This window comes from Pongo pygmaeus, chromosome 14 (genome assembly GCF_028885625.2).
Source record: "Pongo pygmaeus isolate AG05252 chromosome 14, NHGRI_mPonPyg2-v2.0_pri, whole genome shotgun sequence".
Taxonomy (NCBI): Eukaryota; Metazoa; Chordata; class Mammalia; order Primates; family Hominidae; genus Pongo; species Pongo pygmaeus.
The window spans coordinates 53,114,756-53,130,430 of NC_072387.2; the positions used below are offsets into that span (position 1 = coordinate 53,114,756).

The 15,675-nt window shown below is 43.4% G+C and overlaps 1 pseudogene; it reads left to right on the forward strand.

Moving 5' to 3' along the window:
* The first annotated feature begins 11,657 nt into the window (after positions 1–11,657).
* Positions 11,658–13,036, forward strand: LOC129011254 (SWI/SNF-related matrix-associated actin-dependent regulator of chromatin subfamily E member 1-like; annotated as a pseudogene).
* Positions 13,037–15,675: the final 2,639 nt, after the last annotated feature.

Consider the following 15,675-nt stretch of genomic DNA (forward strand, 5'->3'; position numbering starts at 1 on the left):
TACTATATACTGCACATTGTTTTCAATGCTGTAAATGTTCTATCCCACTCAGTCCTCACAGTTATACAAAGTAAGAGCCGAAATTGCCCCATGTTACAAGTGAGGAAAGTGAGGTGCTGGGAGGTTTCAGTCTTACAACTTGACTAGAGTGGTAGGGCTAAAATGAAAATCCTGGCAGTCTAACCACCCCTTCACAGCTGCTTCCAAGGCATATTGTTAATTCAGGCTACTGCCAACTCATGCTCCCAAGTTAAGTTTCTACAGAATACTCATGTTTTAATTTTTCTAATTAGACACCTTCAAAGAATCTATAAGCACATTTTCTCCTATGCAGAGACATTCTAAGAATGTACATTTTAGAGACTACTGTGGCCATGTAGGAATTAGACATAAAGGAACAGAACAATGATTTAAGTAGGAGGATTCTTCACTGATCGAAACAGATGCCAAATACTTGAAAAAAGGCATCAGTCACACGTAAGTGAGAAATGCTATCTATATAGGACAAGATAAATGTTTTCCTGTTTTAACAGTTAGTCTTTATTGAACATAAGAGCCTGTAGAATAGAGAGAGTAATAAGAAAGTAATAACTCAGTCTTTTCAACATGTTCTAAGGGCCCATGTGTATTTATATATTTTTTGAATACGTAAAATTATAGAAATAAACACATTTATCACATTTGTTTATATCATGATTCTAATAAGACCTTTGTCCATTCACTGTCAACAAAAATAAGGCCAAGTTGTACAAACAAACAAAAGCGGCTGGGTGCCGTGGCTCACACCTGTAACCCCAGCACTTTGGGAGGCTGAGGCAGACCAATCGCTTGAGCCCAGGAGTTCGAGACCAGAATGGGCAACATGGCAAGACCTCATCTCTACAAAAAATACAAAAATTAGCTGGGTGTGGTGGTGTGCACCTGTGGTCCCAGCTACTTGGGAGGCTGAGGTGGGAGGATTGGTTGAGCCTTGGAGGTCAAGGCTGAGTAAGCCCAGTAAGCATCATGCCTCTGCACTCCAGCCTAGGCAGCAGAGAAAGACCCTGCCTCAAAAGAAATTAATGAAATTTAAAAATGAAAGCAACCGATATTCCTTTGTATTTTAAGATTACATTCACAAATATTTAGGTATATCTCAAGTCTTCAAGCTCAAAGAAAAAAGAATGGCTACTGGGGTCATTCCTTAGTCTGGAAATTTCCTTTGATCATTTATTTTCTCCCTCTGCTCTAACATGTCTTTTAAGATAAGAAAATTGATAAAATAGTTTTAAAATAATTTTTAGTAACACATTCAAATTGACATTTCCAGTTATTTTCATTGTAGAAAACAGGAAATCAGTAGTCTTAAAGGCCAACATCTTTTCTGATTTTAATACCATTAATAAAAGAAGAAAAGAAAATCCTAAATGTATGCACTCTAAAATGGAGTCAGAGACACAAAATAAATTCCCAAAAATATTATGACCACAAAAATTTAAATGCAACAGCACAATTTACATATGGTAGATGTTTACAAAACCTTTCTATATGAATGATAAATTAGAATGATTAAAGAGGAAATGTTAGATTTTTAGACAAAATTGTGAGATGGGATTTAGGAGAAAAAGCCCAGCAAAATGATTTGTTTTATATGCAATATATACACACTTATCACATTCAAGAAAATTAAAAATATGACTGACTCAGCCCCTTCACTGAGTTAAACATAAAGTTAATTGCAAAGATACCAACAAAGTTTTCCATCAAAAACTAGAAAGGTCCAGGTACTTTCTTGCCACAGTTATTTATAGACAGGAATGATAATGCCAACTTAGTGGTTTAACTTCAGTGTTTCAAAAGAATTTATTCAAGAGACACACTGATATAACTGACATACAAAATGGTTAGTAGATGTACAACTATATTACAACTCAAGGTATATTTCGAGTAAAATGGGAGTAATACTCTGTTTTACCCCAATGTTGATCCCAAATTATTTGATAATAAAAACAAGAGCTTTGAAAGAAATACTTCCAATTAAAAGCATCTTGAGAAAGGTGTTAAGTTTTCTTTGTTATTTCAAGTATATAGCAGAAACTTAAAAGTTCTTAGAAAAAATGTTCTAAATCCTATACTATGTAGTAACATTGTCAACATTAAGTGATCACATGAACTTTAGTACTGAACTTTTCACAAGGTGTTTCTGAAGAACATAAAGTTCAGACATTACAGCATTAAAAACAAGCTCATTATTAAAATTTTGGTCAAGGGCATGCAACGGTATTAAATTTCCTTCTCTGTTCTTTCACTTGATATCTGTAAAATTCTCCTTGCCCAACCTAAGCCAATAACAACTTGCTGACTACTCTTTTCATTAAGCATCATGCCCAAAGCACTTTTTTTTTTTTTTTTGTAAGAAGCAAAGTTAAGTGAAAATGGTAATAGGATATGAGTTGAATCTGTATCCCCTCTTCTGATAGCTTTGGGAAGGAGGGGGTCCTGGAGGAGAATGTAACAATCATAGCATTGGAGGATGACAATAAGATCCATTAAATTGCTGTGAACATTTATATAATCATGGTGGGCTGAATAACAGCCTCCAAAAGATATCTACATCCTGATCCCCAAAGCTTGTGATGTTACCTTATATGGCCAAAAGACTTTGCAGATGCTACTAAATGAAGAATCTTTTTTTTTTTTTTTTTTTTTTTTTGAGACGGAGTCTTGCCCTGTCACCCAGGCTGGAGTACAGTGGCCTGATCTCAGCTCACTGCAACCTCTGCCTCCGAGGTTCTAGCTATTCTCCTGCCTCAGTCTCCTGAGTAACTGGGACTGCAGGCATGTGCCACCACGCCTGGCTAATTTTTGTATTTTTAGTAGAGACGGTTTCACTGTGTTGGCCAGGCTGGTCTCAAACTCCTGACCTTGTGATCTGCCCTCCTCAGCCTCCCAAAGTGCTGCCCAAAGTGCGGCCAGCTCTACATTATTAATATGTCCAAAGAGAATAGCCTTTGGCACTGTTTTCAGTAATTCTGTTCTAATAAAACATTAATTTAGCATTCATCTTATTACTAGTTGTGCCAGACGAGTCACTCGTTTAAGACTCAGTTGCTAACATACATTCAAAGTGGCTTTGATATACAAGTCAAGTCTTTTGAATGCCAAATACATTGGATATTCGACACCAGTCCCCAACCCTTCTTCCCTTCCCTTACCATTCACTGCTCCACTGTACTCTTCCCTCTGCTCCCATTTTCCTTACCGTAACCCAGAAATTGAAATTACAGCCATCTTCATGTTGATGAAACCCCCAAATAGTAATATTTTATTTTCTTCTTTGTGGTAATTGTGCAGCAGCAGTCAACTAATAACACCATTCACCATTCTGCTCGTCCTAAGTACATAATGAGTGTATTTCATGAATAGTACTTCTACAGAAACTGGATAAAAATAAGTGGAGGGGGCCAGGTGCGATGGCTAACGCCTGTAATCCCAACACTGTGGGAGGCCGAGGCGGGCGGATCACCTGAGATCAGGAGTTCAAGACCAGCCTGGCCAATATGGTGAAACCACATCTCTACTAAAAATACAAAAATTAGCTGGGCATGGTGGTGTGCGCCTGTAATCCCAGCTACTTAGGAGGCTGAGGCAAGAGGATTGCTTGAACCTGGGAGGCAGAGGTTGCAGTAAACCGTGATTAGGCCACTGCACTCCAGCCTGGGCAACAGAGTGAAACTGTGTCTTAGGAAAAAAAGTGCGTGATAATTTATGGGCTGCTACATTGTTAAGGACTAGAAGATGGGAAATATGGGATTCTGTTCTCCTTAGAAAAAAAAGGAACAGGGACCAGGTGCAGTGGCTCACACCTGTAAACTCAGCACTTTAGGAGGCAGAGAGGGGAAGATGGCTTGAGCCCAGGAGTTCATGACAAGCTGAGGCAACTTAGTGAGACCCCATCACTATTGTGAAACCAAAACATCTGAGACAGGTCTCAGTCAATTTAGAAAGGTTATTTGGCTAAGGTTAGGGATGCACAGCCGCAGGAGGTCCTGATGACATGTGCTCACGGTTGTTGGGGTGGAGCTTGCTTTCATACATTTTAGGGAGACATAATACATCAATCAGTACATGTAAGGTTTACACTGGTTTGATCTGGAAGGGCAGGACAACTCAAAGGTCCGAGGGAGAGGGTGGGGCTTCCAGGTCATAGGCAGATTTAAAAATTTCCTGATTGGCAACTGATTAAAAGAGTTATCAGTAGAAAGGAATATCTGGGTTATAATAAGGGTTTGTGGATAAAGGGTTGCAGAGATCTATGTTTCATCATGCAGATGAATCTTCCAATTAACAGGCTTTGGAGAGAATAGACTACTATATAAAGGTCTGTGTTGATGTTAATTCTAGAGAGGTATAATGAGGCATGTCCAACCCCTTCTTCTTTCATGACCTGAACTAGATTTTTAGATGACTCTGGCATGTCCTTAACTGAGAGGAGGGGTCCATTCAGATGGTTGGGGTCCTTCAAATTTTATTTTTGGTTTACACTATCAATGTTTTTTTCTTTTTTCTTTTCTTTTTTTTTTTTTTCTGAGACAAGGTCTGGCTCTGCTGACCATGCTGGAGTGCAGTGGTGTGATCTTGGCTCACTGCAGCCTCCGCCTCCAGGGTTCAAGTGATTCTTGTGCCTCAGCCTCGCTAGTAGCTGGGATTACAGGTGTGTGCCACTATGCCCGGCTAATTTTTGTATTTTTTGTAGAGAGAAGGTTTTGCCATGTTGGCCAGGTTGGTCTGGAACCTCTGACCTCAAGTGATGCACCTTAGCTTCCCAAAGTGCTGGGATTACAGGTGTAAGCCACTGAGCATGGCCTACACTATTAATTTTAAATATATATATATGTATGTATATATGTATTTATGTATATAATGAAAAGAAAAACTACAAACATTTAAGGTTGGTCCAACTTTGGCGTCATTAATTAAATATCTACTTCCTGTTCTTTAGGAGACAAAAATGCCATTTCTTGTTTTTTTTACATATCAGTGAGGGCACACACTGAGGCAACTTCCCCAAACCTCATCCCCAGCTCAAAGGTGTATTTACATAACCTTATTCTAAACAAAGGACAAATGGGAAGTAGGAGAACAATTTGGTTCATGTTTCACCAAAGATATATTTCCTTCAGGTTAAAGGTAATCAGAGACTTCCAAATCATTGTGAGACAGCCAAGTATAAAGGGGTCCCGGGAGAAACTCCAACTGGCCTGCACACTGGGAGAATAGGGTGAGCCATGTAAGTTTGTGCCCTTTGCATGGGAGAGGAGTCTGGGATTCCAGCCTGGCCTCTCCTGTTCTGGGGTGGAACCTGGGATTCAATCTGTGAGGCAGGAAACCAGTTAGCAAGCGAGAGCCCCCATTTCCCTTTTTTTCCTTTTCACCCAATAAATTCCATTCTTCTTACCTTTCAAAGTGTCTGCGAGCCTAATTTCTCATGGCCGTGTGACAAGAACCTGGCTTTTAGCTGAACTAAGAAGTCCTACAACAATTGTAAATACCTATTAATCCACCAATTATATATAGGCACAATATGGATCTTTGGAAATTAGATAAGAATGATTTTAATGTGAAATAATGACAGCAATATAGTTTAGAAACCATAATGGTGAGGCCTCATTGATGCATACATCTGCTGGGGACTGAGCATATGGTTAGTGCCTGCTACATATGTAAAAACTGCAATTACGGCTTCTTAGTAAGATAATTGATTCTGAGTAAACGTTTGAGTTTTCCTCGTTGTCTTAATTTTTTTTTTTTTTTTTTGGTAATTAAGCTTTTGCTGTTTGTTTGGCTGGATGGTTGGTTGGTTGGCTGGTTTTTCATGGCAGACATTTAGGAAGAACAAAGCCTACCAAAAGGAAGATTGTGTTTGCAATATAACTAAATATAGTAACATTACTACTAAGACCAGGAAAATACACAAAACTTAACGGAAAACAGGAACAATAACAACACACTAAAGGACTATTTGAGGCTACTTGTTCCCTGATAAATGTGATGGTAGCAAATGAGCATGCATAGTAGAATAAAATTGTTTCTATCTCATATATTTAGCATTCACCAATTTTATTCCACAGCAGGCCATTGTCTACATAGTGACAGAGTATTCCATAAAGACAAGGACTAGAAAGTGGGTTTTATTTTTTTTAATAATTATAATAAATTATCAACTTTACCTTTAAAGCACTGAACCGAAGATTTAAAATGTAAGTTTAAATTCCATTCTCAAGAAGGAACATGGGGATCATTTTAAAAGCATTAACTTGCTTGTCCTATGCAGGAAAGGCCCCAGAAGAGCAGAGACTGAAGTCTCTACACAGATTGAATTGCATTTTGTTCACTATTTCAGGTACAACCACCACTTCATTATCTGCATGTGAATTTCCCATGGGCCGTTTCCATTCCCAGACCACCTTGAACCTCTTACCCAACAGCAATCAGGTCTCCCATGGCCACACCACAATATGTGCACAGGGGATATGAAATCATTTAAAATTCAGACCAAAAGAGTTTAGGCAGTCAAATCCATTGAGTGGGAAGAAATCCATTAAATTTAATTCAAAGTATATTATAGTTTATCCACTATTTTGGGAGAATTCTATTATTGCTTGCTTCTAATAGCAAAGTTAATGAAGAATTGATTGCTGTTTCAATGAGATCTCTCTGCACACATTTACTAAGAACTCACCTAAATTGTAGCTCATTTTTAATGTGGAACAGAAAACTCAGCTTGTGCCTACATTTCTCATAACAGGTCATTCTAGAATGATTCTAACAATACATTTCAGTAAATTGTATTATACTTAGACCACCAGCAGAAATCTGGAATGATTGGGTCGTTGAAGAATAAACACTAAAGGCAGGCCAAGGGGGTCAATCGCAGAGCAAGAACTTCATTCAGGAAACTGAGGTAATGTCCAGAATTCTTCAAAGACTGCACTGGGGATACTGTTTAACATTAACACAGAACTCTCCAGTTGGTTGGAGAGCGGCTGGGAGAGGTCTCTGTAAGAGTAAGAAGCCTGCTTTCTATTTATTTATTTTTCGGGGCAGGCATGCCTTCTTCAAACAAAAAGAAAGCCCAGGCCTACAGAACCTGGATCTCATACAGACAGGGTCTCATTCTGTTGCCCAGGCTGGAGTGCAGTGGTGCGATCACGGCTCACTGGAGCCTGGACCTCTGGGCTCAATGGATTCTCCCATCTCAACCTCCTGAGTAGTTGGGACTGCAGGCGCCAGCCACCAAGCCCGGCAAGATTGTAGAGACAGGATTTCGCCATGTTGGCCATGTGGATCACTCAGGTTATCCACCCACCTTGGCCTCCCAAAGTGCTGGGATTACAGGCTTGAGCCACTATGCCTGGCCTGAACAGCTTTCTCTCTCTTTTTTTTTTTTTTTTTGAGATGGAGTTTCGCTCTGTCGCCCAGGCTGGAGTGCAGTGGCGTGATCTCGGCTCACTGCAAGCTCCGCCTCCCAGGTTCACGCCATTCTCCTGCCTCAGCCTCCCAAGTGGCTGGGACTACAGGCGCCTGCCACCACGCCCGGCTAATTTTTTTGGTACTTTTTGTAGAGACGGGGTTTCACCGTGTTAGCCAGGATGGTCTCGATCTCCTGACCTCGTGATCCACCCGCCTGGGCCTCCCAAAGTGCTGGGATTACAGGCGTGAACCACTGCTCCAGGTGAACATCATCTTATATTGTTTATTATTATTATTACTATTATTATTGAGACAGAGTCTCGCTTTGTTGCCCAGGCTGGAGTGCAGTGGTGTGATCTCAGCTCACTGCAACCTCCACCTCCCAGGTTCAAGCGATTCTCCTGCCTCAGCCTCCTGAATAGCTGAGATTACAGGTGCATGCCACCACGTCAAGCTAATTTTTGTATTTTTGGTTGAGATGGGGTTTCTCCATGTTGGCCAGGCTGGTCTCCAACTCCTGGCCTCAAGTGTTCTGCCTGACTTGGCCTCCCAAAATGCTGGGATTACAGGCGTGAGGCACCACACCCGGCCCTATATTGTTGCTATACATGTTGATGGCTGCAGTGGGCCATCTGGTGTGCCGCTGCCATCACACTGGCCACTGCAAGGAGGGTACAGGGAGGAGGCAGACTGCCCCCACCCCTCTACCCCCAATTCCTCCACCCCTCCACCCCACCACAACCCCCCCACCCCCAGCCCGCCACCCTGGGGGCCACCACAATGGGGAATGGCCGAGTCGCCTGCCTGGCGATGGGGGAGCTCCAGGCCACCCCTAAGAGCCAGGACCACAGCAGGAGCTTTCAGCAATATCGCCCCTACCCGAGATGCCGGTCCAGACCCAGTGAGGACCTGGAGCCCCTGCCCCAGGCTTCAAGGGGGTGCTGCCGGTTGCCGGTGCGAGGAGCTGGGAGCCAGGGACAAGCGGGAACTCTGCCCCTTACAAGTTAGTGGGGCGGGACCTCCCCAGGTACAACTGCAGCTGCTTAAGCTACAACAGCAACTCCAGCACCTCTGTGCTCTTGGGAGCCGGGAGTAGGCAGGAGCTCCGCCCTCCTGGGCGAGGCTACAGCCTCCCAAGTCTTGGCTGTGGATCAGGGCCTCCAGCTCCATGCAATAGGCAGGAGCCCCACCCCACCCCACTGAAAACCGGGGCTGCAGCGCCAGGTATCCTGCAGGTTTGGGGGGCCTGGGAAGGCCCCCCCATGCCCTTGCAGACTCAGAAGTGCCTACTCCCACTGCCTAGCATCTCCCCACTCCCAGGGCCTACTCTGATCTTAAAGCGGGATTGGGGTCGAGCCCAAGCACTGTCACAGCCAGACCAGGTAAGCGTAGGCTTGGGCCAGTGCTGACATGCTATCCCTCTGCCACCTCGGCCCCCTCTGGATTTTGGGCACTGAGGAGCACAGGAGGGGAAGCTGAGGGTGGCTGGGTAGTGGCCTGCAGGTGCCCTTTGGTGCCAGCACCCTGCCATGGATGGCCACAGGAGGCAGACAGGCTCCTGGGCAGAAGGGGGCTGGTTCCTAGCAAGGCCCAACTTCAGGCCAGGGATGGCCTAAAGGCTGAGCACTGGGCTACCAGTTCATGAATTGGAATGGGGACTTGTGGTGCCTCCTCTGGGTTGCCCATGGCTGCCCATGGACCAATCGGCTGGCACTTCTTCCCCTCTGAGGTCCATAAAAGCCTCGGGCTCAGCCAGAGCAGGGCAAAGGGCTGCCCTGCCTGTCTAAGATGGAGAGACAACAGGAGGACCAGCTGCAAAGAGGAGCTACCCTCTCTGCTGAGCACTTCAGAGGCCTGCAGAGATGTCTGCACAGCCTGTGGAGAGGAGCCACCATTTCCAGGGCCTCCTCTCTGCCACCCTCTCCAGGGCCTTCTCTCTGCTGAGAGCTGAACACTCAATGGGAGGACTTGCCTACAGAAAGGAATTATCCACTGTGGGTCTCTTCTGAACTGTTTTAACACTAAAACTCCTCTTCATCTTCTTCACCCTTCACTTGTCTGTGTACTTCATTCTTCCTGGATGCAGGACAAGAACTCAGGCAAAAGCACCACCAGCCACAGAGGTTTCCAGGAAGAAAACTGACACCCCAGAGATCCCATAACATTGCTATTTTCTTCCACTGAGGCCTAAGCTGATTTTCAATGACAATGACCCTCATATACTGTTGAGTGGTTTGAATGACAGATGTAATCAGAGCTATGCTACGAAGATTTTGCCATCAAATGTGTGTTAGGGACTTATTTCCTATCAGATTATGCACATATTTTGTATAAAATTCATGCTACCTGAATGATCCAAGTGAGTAATGCAAATATTATTGGCACAACATTGTATTTATTTACTATCAAGCACTATATATTGCATATATCAAATATCCCATATATCTTAGCCTGAGTTCCTCAAAATAAGAGACAAAGCTCACATGCAGAGTGTACTTGAAAAAATGGAGCCAGTGGGCATGAATGTCAGCAGGGGCAGTGAAATAGGGAAGGAAGGCACTAAGATGAGTACTGAGTTGGCTATCACTGAGGCACCTTTAAAAATGTTTTCCGGGGCTGGCACGGTGGGTCATGCCTGTAATGCCAGCACTTTGGAAGGCCGAGACAGGTGGCTCACCTGAGGTCAGGAGTTCGAGACCAGCCTGGCCAACATGGTGAAACCCCATCTCTACTGAAAATACAAAAATTAGCTGGGCGTGATGGTAGGCACCTGCAATCCCAGATACTTGGGAGCCTGAGGCAGGAGAATCACTTGAACCTGGGAGTTGGAGGTTGCAGTAAGCCGAGACTGTGCCATTGCACTCCAGCCTGGATGACAAGAGCAAGACCCCGTCTCAAAAATAAATAAAAATAAATAAAAATAAAAATGTTTTCCAGGAGGCCAGGTGTGAAGGTTCACACCTGTAATCCCAGAACTTTGAAAGCCAAGGTGGGCAGAGCAGTGAGCCAAGATTGCACCACTGTACTTCAGCATGGGTGACACAGGGAGACTTTGTCTCAAAAAAAAAAAAAAGAGGTGTCCTGCTATCACTGTGCTTTAGAATTGATTGCCACAATTTGAATTTGAATAATATTAATCTAATTCTGATTAAATACCTTTCAATTAATATAGAGTTGTTTAGATTTACTGAGCATAACTTCATTAATACATGTGAAAATGTGTCCGGAATTCATTCCTTCCGGTGGGTTCTTGGTCTTCCTGACGTCAAGAATGAAGCCACAGACCCTCACAGTAAGTGTTACAGTTCTTAAAGAGGGTATGTCCACAGTTTCTTCCTTCTGGTGTGTTCGTGGTCTTGCGGACTTCAGGAGTAAAGCCGCAGACCTTCGCAGTGAGTGTTACAGCTCTTAAAGGTGGTGCATCCAGAGTTGTTTGTTCCTCCTGGTGGGTTCGCGGTCTCGCTGACTTCAAGAATGAAGCCGCAGACCTTCACAGTGAGTGATACAGCTCTTAAAGGGAGCGCGTGTGGAGTTGCTTGTTCCTCCCGGTAGGTTGGTGGTCTCGCTGACTTCAGGAGTAAAGCTGCAGACCTTCGCAATTATTGTTACAGCTCATAATAGTAGCACGAACCCAAAGAGTGAGCAACAGCAAGATTTATTGTGAAGAGCGAAAAAACAAAGCTTCCACAGCGTGGAAGGACACCCGAGTGGGTCACAACAGCTGGCTAGGGTGCACAGCTTTTATTCCCTTATACGGCCCCGCGCACATCCTGCTCATGGTCCATTTTACAGAGTGCAGAGTGGTCCATTTTACAGAGTGCTGATCGGTCCATTTTTACAGAGTGCTGACTGGTGCATTTACAAACCTTTAGCTAGACAGAGTGCTGATTGGTGCGTTTTTACACAGTGCTGATTGGCGTTTACAAACCTTTAGCTGGACACAGAGCGCTGATTGGTGTGTTTTTACAAAGTGCTAATTGGTGCATTTACAAACCTTTAGCTAGACACAGAGCGCTGAGTGGTGTGTTTACAATCCTTTAGCTAGACAGAAAAGTTCTCCAAGTCCCCACCCGACCCAGAAGCCCAGCTGGCTTCACCTTTCAAAAACACAGTAAGATCTCACAAATTCAGACTGCATTAATCACCAGGATTCATGGACTGAGAGTAAATTTACATTTGTATTACCTTTTTTTTTTTAAAGGGTCTGCCTAGAAATTAAGCATGTAAAGGGAAGTGAAGCTGGAGCTGCAGGCGCTTTTTCTGCCCACGGTGTCTCAGATTCATTCTTAAGGAACTGAGAACTTAATCTTCCAAAATGTCAAAAAGACCATCTTATGCCCCACCTCCCACCCCAGCTCCTGCAACACAAATGCCCAGCACACCAGGGTTTGTGGGATACAATCCATACAGTCAGCTCGCAGACAGCAACTACAGGCTGGTGGGAAACCCGCCCACCAACAGCTGGGTCACGGGGCATCCTCTGCTATTACAATTCCAAAACCCTGGAAGCCACCAGATAAGCTGCTGTTGCCCTACATGAGGTGCAGCAGAAAGGTCTGAGACCAAATAAAGTCTTCCAACCCTGACCTAAAGTTGTGGGAGATTCGCTAGATTATTGATGGCATGTGGCAAGATCTCACTGATAAAAAACAAGAATATTTAAATGAATACAAAGCAGAAAAGATAGAGTACAATGAATCTATGAAGGCCTATCATAATTTCCCCGTGTACTTTGCTTACATAAATGCAAAAAGTCGTGCAGAAGCTGCTTTAGAGGGAGAAAGTGGACAGAGACAGTCTCGCTTGGAGAAAGGAGAACCATACATGAGGATTCAGCCTACTGAAGATCCAGATGATTATGATGATGGCTTTTCAATGAAGCATACAGCCACTACCCATTTCCAGAGAAACCACCTCCTCATCAGTGAAATCCTTAGTGGGAGTGTGGTGGCAGACATTCGGTCAGTTGTCACAGCAGCTAGAATGCAGGTCCTCAAACGACAGGTCCAGTCCTTAATGGTTCATCAGCGAAAACTAGAAACTGAACTTCTTCAAATAGAGGAACGACACCAGGAGAAGCAGAGGAAATTCCTGGAAAGCACAGATTCACTTAACAATGAACTTAAAAGGTTGTGCCGTCTGAAAGTAGAAGTGGATATGGAGAAAATTGCACCTGAGATTGCACAGGCAGAGGAACAGGCCCGCAAAGGGCAGGAGGAAAGGGAGAAGGAGGCAGCAGAGCAAGCTGAGTGCAGTCAGAGCAACATCCTTCCTGAGGAATAACAAGCAGCCAACAAAGGCAAGGAGAAGAAAGATGACAACATTCCAATGGAGACAGAGGAGACACACCTTGAAGAAATGACAGAGAGCCAACAGGATGGTGAAGAAGACACGTCCACTCCTGAGGACAAGGAGAGTGGCAGGAGGGGGTCGACAGTATGGCACAGGAAGGAACCAGTGATAGTAACACTGGCTCAGAGAGCAACAGCACAACAGTGGAGGAGCCACCAACAGATCCCATACCAGAAGATGAGAAAAAAGAATAAATGTTGCCTTGTTTCATGTGTTCTAAATACTTTTTGAAATGAAAAAATGTTTTTTGGTTTAAAAAAAGAAATTAAGCATGTAGGCAAGGCACAGTGGCTCACGCCTGTAAACCCAACACTTTGGGAGGCAGAGGTGGTTGGACCACTTGAGGTCAGGAATTCGAGACCATCCTGGCCAACATGGTGAAACCCTGTCTCTACTAAAAATACAAAAATTATCTGGGCATGGTGGCGCATGCCTGTAGTCCCAGCTACTCGGGAGGTTAAGCAGGAAAATTGCTTGAACCCGGGCAGTGGAAGTTGCAGTGACTCGAGATTACGCCACTGCACTCCAGCCTGGGTGACAGAGCAAGATCTATCAAAAAATAAAAGAAAAGAAAAAAAAAATCGAGAAATTAAGCATGTAAAACCTGGCTCCAAATAGCATTTTAAAATATTTATATCTATCATTAGCTATATACAATTATATCTTGGCAGTTATCTCTAAAACTGGCCATAATATGAGCTGCTACAGTAGCTGGTAATCCCAGCTACTCAGGAGGCTAAGTATGGGAGGATTGCTTGAGCCCAAGAGTGGGAGACCAGCCTGGGAAAAAATAGTGAGACCCTGTCTTTAAAAAAACAAAACTAAAACTGGCCATAATAAACATTCAATAGTCATTTGCTGAAGGAATTAAAATTTTAAATTGTAGTTGCAGAGTGACTTAATAATTAAGGAATGGGTCTTCTCTGATCCTCTAATAGCTTGATTCTAGTCATTGTGTATAGTTTAAATTTATTAAACTATGTTTTAGAGAATCATTCTATAAATCAGATGTTCCTCTACATCTAAATGCCTCCAGGCAGTCTGAATTTATGATGCTTCTTTTGGTAAAAATAGGGAAAATCTAAGGATAGAACAATAAGATTCTATTGAATATTTCACAAGTAGTTACAATAGACTTCTTATACCTTTAAGTCCCTTCAAATTGAGATTGTATGTTTCAGCTGGCTAACGTCTTTTAACCTACATACCTTTTTTTAACATCCAAGATACTTGTATACTATAAAACGCACCCATTGTGAAGCAGGATATTTTCCTGACCCTTTCACTAGCAGGAACTGGAGTGCACGGATGCTAGAATTAGCTGGCTGCTTCAGTGCTGGCAGGGGTGGACTCTACTCACTTGGTACCACTGCATTCCACCCCTCACAGGAGGGGGAGCTGAAAACGGGACAGAGTGGGAAGGTGATCTTCCCCTGGAGTCTGGCTGTCCCTGGCCTGACTCCTCTCCGAAGCTGTGCTATCAAACTCTCCCTCTGAAGTCAGGAACTACTTCTCTCCAACATCCAACTGTAGTCTCTGACATCCAGCTGCTTCTCTTTTCTGCTGGCTGAGTTCTGGGGTTTTTGTAGGTATAGGATGGGTGGGCAGGGTGGGCCATGGGTGCTTTTGGAAAAGGCAACATTTGAGCAGGAAAACAGGAATGTAAGTTCTCACTTTGGGCCATGGCATTAGGCTTTTCTGCTTGAGGGTGGGGCCATTGCCAGGGACCTGCCCTCTTCTTCCCAGAATTTCCCTGCCTCCTGTCTCTATCAATTCTAAGTATACAATTCAATAAATTTTACTATATTTACAGAGTTGTGTACCATAATCCCAATCTAATTTTAGGACATTTCCATTATCCTAAAAACAAACCTCATGTCCTTTTACAGTTCTCCCCATTGCCTGCCCTAGGCACCACCAAACTTTCTGTCTTTATATATTTGCCTTTCTTAGACATTCAATATAATAAATATAATACTTTAAAGGATCATCCATGTTGTTAACTCGTGTCTTTTAAAACCAACATACATGGTGGTTCTGACTGGTATCTCCAAATCATCTCATTTTAATTTCAAGGCAAAATTTCTGCCGTGTACAAAGTTAAATAAAGCCAATTTAAAGAATTTATAGAATCAGGTACACAAAACTAAAATGGATGTTCCTAACAAAGAAGAATCTGTCATTTTTTCTTTATTTTTATTTTTTTGAAACGGAGTTTCACTCTTTCATCTAGGCTGGAGTGCAATGGCGCGATCTCAGCTCACTGCAACCTCCACCCCCAGGGTTCAAGCCATCCTCCTGCCTCAGCCTCCTGAGTAGCTGGGATAATAGGCACTCACCACCATGTCCAGCTAATTTTTTGTATTTCTGGTGGAGACGGGGTTCTGCCATGTTTGCCAGGCTGGTCTCAAACTCCTGACCTCAGATGATCCACCCACCTCAGCCTCCCAAACTGCTGGGATTACAGGCGTGCACCACCGCGCCCAGCCTTTTTTCCATCTTTAATTATTTGCCAATAATAAAAACAGGCTCAGCATGTTAAAATATTGAAAATACAGAACTACAGAAAAGTGTAGTTCAAGTGATTATCCTGCCTCAGACTCCCAAGCAGCTGGGACTGCAGGCGCGGGCCACCACATCCAGCTGATTTTCTATTTTTAGGCAGAGACAGGGTTTCACAATGTTGGCAGGTTGGTCTCAAACTGCTGACCTCGGTGATCCAGCCACCTCAGCCTCCCAAAGTGATTACAGGTGTGAGTCTTTGCGCCTGGCCAAAAAGTGTAAAAATGTATCTTAATTTTACAATAAAATAAAGCTATGCTTAATACCTCAATTCCTTCTAATCTTGCATTTACTGTTAAAAGATTATTT